We start from the raw sequence: 6,000 nt of genomic DNA on the forward strand, positions 1-6,000 counted from the left end.
AGGCTGGACTGGAAGAAACCCAAGCCGGAATTAAGATTGCCGGAAGAAATATCTGTTACATACAGCACTGATGTTACCTGTCTGTCATGGGTTTGGAGGGAAAGTTCCATCCTATGGGGAGTGGAAGGCGGGACATCAGGAGGAGGGGCTGTACTGTATAAATATGTGATGCCTGGGTGGTGAGAGACACACACTAACGAGATGCTGAGACACACTGGGTTGTGACGAAGCAGCAGCTGGGAAGAAGAAGCTGTTGTGGGAGTCTGTGTGTCAGACAGGGTACTACTGTGTGTCAGAGTACCAACCTGATAGGTTCAGGTGTCTGTTGGGTAGCCAGAACTGATAGGTTCAGGGTCTGTGCTTTAAGTTAAGGTTCTGTGTGAACCAAACTGTGTGTGTGTATGAGTGAATCTAAGCCACGTTACTTTATCTATTCACCTGATTGTTTTATTTACCCTGTTTGTATTTAAATAAACCTTATTCTTTTTATTGTTTAAAAATCCATCCCTGGTCTGTGTGACTTCTTGAAGGGAATGGTTGGTGGCAGCTTAGTGTAACTGTGTGACATATCCCAGTAGGTCTGGGTTTGTCACATTGATTGGTGTCCAGCGTGTGGGATACGACTGGTCCAGTTGTCCAGTGGTCCAGAAAAGCCTTGGCAAGTGTGCCCAGAGCAAGGGGGGTCTAGTCAGGGACAGTCTGAGGCGCGTAGGTAATCTTCTAGGTGTACCTCACGGGGAGGTGCACTAGTGGAAGAACGTGCCAACTGGGGAGACTTAGATTAAGGTGCTCTGAGGCAGCCTAGTTTTGGCGGGAAAAAGCTGAGGCAAAACTGCGTAGCAACAGTGATCTAGCTTGCCAGCTGAGAGGCCCAGCAGAGGGGGGTAGGCTCTGACTCGATACTGTTGCAAGTTTAGTGCTGAAGAACAGCAGCAATCTCTAGGGAGAGCTGGTTCTGAGGCAAGAAGGAAAAAAGTGGTCGTTTTATTTTGAGGCTTGACTTTTAAAGCAGCCTGTTCTGAGGGGGGATTATGCCCTTGACTCGAAGCCAGATGGCAGAAATGAGTGATGTGAAAGACCCCCAGATTGACCAAGGTTCTGAGGATGAATTTGGCTCAGTGCAGGGTGACAGCACAGGAGAGCAGAACCCAGAACTTAGAAAATTGCTCATAGCCCAACAGCATGAACTGAGGATGAGGCAATTTGAAATGGAGGAATTGGAAAGAGAAGAAAGATTAGAGAGAGAGAAAATTGCTCTGGAAAAAGAAAGGATGGCGTATGAATTAAGAAAACTGGAAATGATGAACCAGAACAATAATAACAATAGGGATTCTGAGGGAGGCCAACTGTCTAAAGCTGACCTGAAGAAATTCCCTGTGTACCACAAGGGAGATTGTCCTGAGGTGTTCTTTTCCTTAGTGGAAAGAGCGTTTGTGGACTTCTCAGTGAGGGAAACTGAGAAGATGACCATCATGCGATCTTTAATCAGTGGTAGCCTGGCTGAGGTTTATGCCGAGATGCCTGAGGAACTGATGAAAGATTTTGCAGAGTTTAAAAAACTGGTGTTTGCCAGACATGGGATAAATGCAGAGCAGCTGAGACAAAGATTCAGGTCCCTAACCAAGAAGCCAGAGCAGACTTTTACCCAAGTGGGGGCCCAATTGGTGAGGCTGCTTGAGAAATGGCTATCGCAGGAGGGGACAGAGACCTATGAACAGCTTAAAGATTTGATAGCACTGGAACAGTTCTATTCAGTCCTGCATGGGGAATTGAAATTCCAGGTGAGGGAAAGGAAACCGAAATCTGTGGCAGCAGCCGCAGAGATCGCGGATTTTATTTCCCAAATAAGAAAGCCCTTGGGTGAGGGGAAATCTGTAGGTAAACCCAAAGAAACCTACAGCAAGTACTCTCAGGGACCAGGGAAAAGCCAGCAAGGGGGAGGGGCCCATGGTGAAGGGAAGCCCTCAGACATGAAACTAAGACCTCAGATTTTGGAGGGAAAACCAAAACAAGAGGAGAGAGAATCAAAATACACCAGAAAATGTTATTTCTGTCAGGGAAAGGGTCATCTAATCTCAGAGTGTGAGAAATTGAAGCAGCTAAAAGGAATGGTGCCTCAGAATTCTAGTGGGACCAAGCCAAAAGCTGTGTTCTGTGTCCAGAAAGAGCAAAGCTCAGTGTCACTGAGGGAGCCTGTTGCCATGGCTACTCAGTCTGGAACAGCTACCTCTGCTGATCAGGCTGAGGAAAATGGTCCTCTTGTGGAGGTAAAGCGCTGCTTGCTGATAAAAACAGATTCTCAGTTGTTTGAGACAGCAGGGGTGGACGTAGGAATACTTGACCGTCAGTATAGGGGGCTGCGGGACACTTGTTCCCAGGTAACCCTGTGCCATCCAGATATTATTCCTCGGGAGTTTATAATCCCAAATGAGAGCATGAAGGTGGCAGGGATTGAGGGGCAGGTAATCTCTCTGCCAGTAGCAGAGGTACCTGTCAACTTTCAAGGCTGGGGGGGAGTTTGGCGGCTAGCGATTTCATCGACTCTGCCAGCAGCCGTGCTCGTGGGAAATGACCTGGCTGAACATGTGAAACGGGTGCTAGTGATTACACGCTCACAAGCCACCACAGGGACAGTTCAGGGGGGTAATGATGAGCCAGAGACGGAAGCAGAGGGGAGTTCAGAAGCTGTGGTGGAAACCTTAACCACAGACAGCAGATTTGGACAGGAGCAAAAGGCAGATGCCACGCTCCAAAAGTGTTTTGAACAGGTGACTGACGCCCAGCTAACACCTGAAACCCCAGTGAGATTTCTGGAGAAAAAGGGGATTTTATATAGAGAAACCCTGAGGAATATCTCAAAAGGGGGAGATGGGATCAGAAGTCAGCTGGTGGTACCTGAAAAGTATCGCCCCATGATCTTACAAAGGGGTCACTCTGACATGTTTGCTGCACACTTAGGAGTGAACAAAACACAGCAGAGAATCACACAGAATTTCTACTGGCCTGACATAGGGAAGCAGATCAGGGAGTTCTGTAAACAATGTGATGTGTGTCAAAGGCAGGGGAATAACCGCGACAGGACCAAAGCAAAGTTGTGCCCTTTGCCTGTGATTGACACTCCGTTCAAATGCATAGGGGTGGATATTGTGGGACCTTTGCCCAAGGCCACAAAGAGGGGGAACAGGTTCATTCTAACAATTGTGGACCATGCCACAAGATATCCTGAAGCCATACCATTGACCAACATTGAAACTAACACAGTGGCCGATGCTTTGGTGGGGTATATGTCCAGGATGGGATTTGCCTCAGAGATAATCACAGATTTGGGCGCATCGTTCACATCAAAGCTCATGAAACGCTTATGGCAAATCTGTGGAATTAAGCACAAGGAAACCACTGCTTATCATCCTGAAAGTAATGGGTTAACTGAGAAGTTCAATGGGACTCTAATGCGCATGATTAGGGCTTACTTGGCAGAGAATCCAAACAATTGGGACCAGAAGCTGCAATCCCTTTTGTTTGCTTATCGATCAGTGCCACAAGCCAGTACCGGGTTCAGTCCATTTGAACTTTTATTTGGGAGAAGGGTGAAAGGGCCCCTTGATTTGATCAAACAAAATTGGGAGCAGATCACCCAGGATGACCCACAAGACGTTGTGACATACATAGACACCTTGATGAATGACCTAAGGAGAAATCTAGAGCTGGCAGCAGAAAACCTGCAAGCTCAGAAGGTCAGACAGAAAACATGGTATGACCACAAAGCTAGAGAGAGGCACTTTGACCCAGGGGAGGAAGTGCTTTGGCTTAGGCCCTGCAGAGAGAATAAACTGCAGCTCAAATGGGCAGGACCATATAGGGTCATTTCCAAGATGTCAGACCTGAACTACCTAATAGAGCAGGAGGAGAACCAAGCAAGGAGGGTGGTTCATGTGAATGCCCTAAAACCCTACTACAGAGGGGAACAGAGGGTTTTATTCGCGATAAAAGCAGCTGAGAGTGAGGAAGCGGAATTACCCTTCTGGGAGGGTAGAGGGGAAGTAAAATACAACCCGGAGGAGGTAAAGATCAGTCCTGCACTCACACAAGACCAGCAGCAGGAACTAAAAATGCTGCTTAGTAAATATCAACAGGTGTTTTCTAACAAGCCGGGGATAGTGAAGGGAGTGATGCATCGGATCCACACAGGGGATGCACCCCCGCAGGCAGTATCCCCATACCGAGTAACGGGACCCTATAGGGACAAGGTGCGGAAGGAGCTGGACGAGATGCTGAGGGAGAACATAATCGTCCCCTCTTCTAGTCCTTGGTCCTCTCCGATAGTCCTTGTGGACAAGCCTGATGGGAGCATTAGGTTTTGTGTTGATTACAGGAAATTAAACCGTGTAACCACTCCTGATGCCTACCCAATGCCCAGGCTAGACAACCTGATTGAAACCATAGGGGGTTGTCGGTTCATCTCATCATTGGACCTGGTAAAGGGATATTGGCAATTAAGAATTGATCCCAGGGATCAAGAAAAGACTGCCTTTTGCAGCCCTTTTGGTCTCTATGAGTTTCGAGTCCTGAGCTTTGGTCTCAGAAATGCACCAGCCACATTCCAAAGGCTGATGGACCAGACCTTGGCAGGGCTCAGTGACTTTACAGTGGCCTACATTGACGACATAGGGATCTTCAGTAATACCTGGGAAGATCACCTGATACACCTGGAGTTAGTGCTGCAGAGGTTAAGTGCAGCAGGGCTAACAGTAAAGGCCAGCAAGTGTCAGCTGGGTAGCCCAGAAATAAAATACTTGGGTCACATGGTAGGGGGAGGAATGATAAAACCCCTGGAGGCCAAAATAGAAGCAGTTCGTGATTGGCCTAGACCCAACACCAAGAAAAAGGTCAAATCATTTCTTGGGTTGGTGGGCTACTACAGAAAGTTCATCCCGAGGTTTAGCGAGATTGCGGCTCCGCTGACCGATCTGACGAGGAAGAAGGCTGATGACCGCATCCCGTGGACCAGCGACTGTGAGGCGGCGTTCCAGAGGTTGAAGGAGGCGTTAATCAACTATCCTGTCCTGCGTGCTCCAGACTTCGACCGGGAGTTCATCATCTACACCGATGCGTCTAACAGCGGGGTAGGAGCAGTTCTGTGCCAGGAGGATGAGAATGGTGACCAACATCCAGTGTCCTACCTGAGTAGGAAACTTCAAAAAGGTGAGAGACATTTGGCAACCGTGGAGAAGGAGTGTTTGGCCATAGTCTACGCGATCCAGAAGGCCAAGCCTTACATCTGGGGAAGACATTTTGTTCTGTGTACTGACCATTCGCCATTGCAATGGCTAAAGACAATGAAAACCCACAATAGCAAACTTATGAGATGGGCTTTAAACCTACAGGACTATGACTTTGAAGTGAAGGTGGTCAGAGGGTCAGTGAACTGTGTTGCTGACGCCTTATCAAGAAGACCTGAAGAATGAAGACGGCGAAAGAACATGGACTATGTGTATATAATGCTGATAAAAAGTAAAATGTACCTGGTTTTGAATTTGGTTGGTATGAATAAAGGAAAATTGATGTAATGTATATGGTAAAATGTTTAAATGCATATTTGCTATGTTTAACTTAGAATGTAAGTATATGTAAGTATTATATGGTATGTATAACTGTTGTTGTGTATTTTACCTAGGTTGTTTTTTGGTGAAAAGCACCTTAGCTTTCCCCCTACAAAACAACTTTTAAAGAGGGGAGGTGTTACATACAGCACTGATGTTACCTGTCTGTCATGGGTTTGGAGGGAAAGTTCCATCCTATGGGGAGTGGAAGGCGGGACATCAGGAGGAGGGGCTGTACTGTATAAATATGTGATGCCTGGGTGGTGAGAGACACACACTAACGAGATGCTGAGACACACTGGGTTGTGACGAAGCAGCAGCTGGGAAGAAGAAGCTGTTGTGGGAGTCTGTGTGTCAGACAGGGTACTACTGTGTGTCAGAGTACCAACCTGATAGGTTC

The sequence above is a fragment of the Pogona vitticeps genome, chromosome 2, assembly GCF_051106095.1.
Source record: "Pogona vitticeps strain Pit_001003342236 chromosome 2, PviZW2.1, whole genome shotgun sequence".
NCBI lineage: Eukaryota > Metazoa > Chordata > Lepidosauria > Squamata > Agamidae > Pogona > Pogona vitticeps.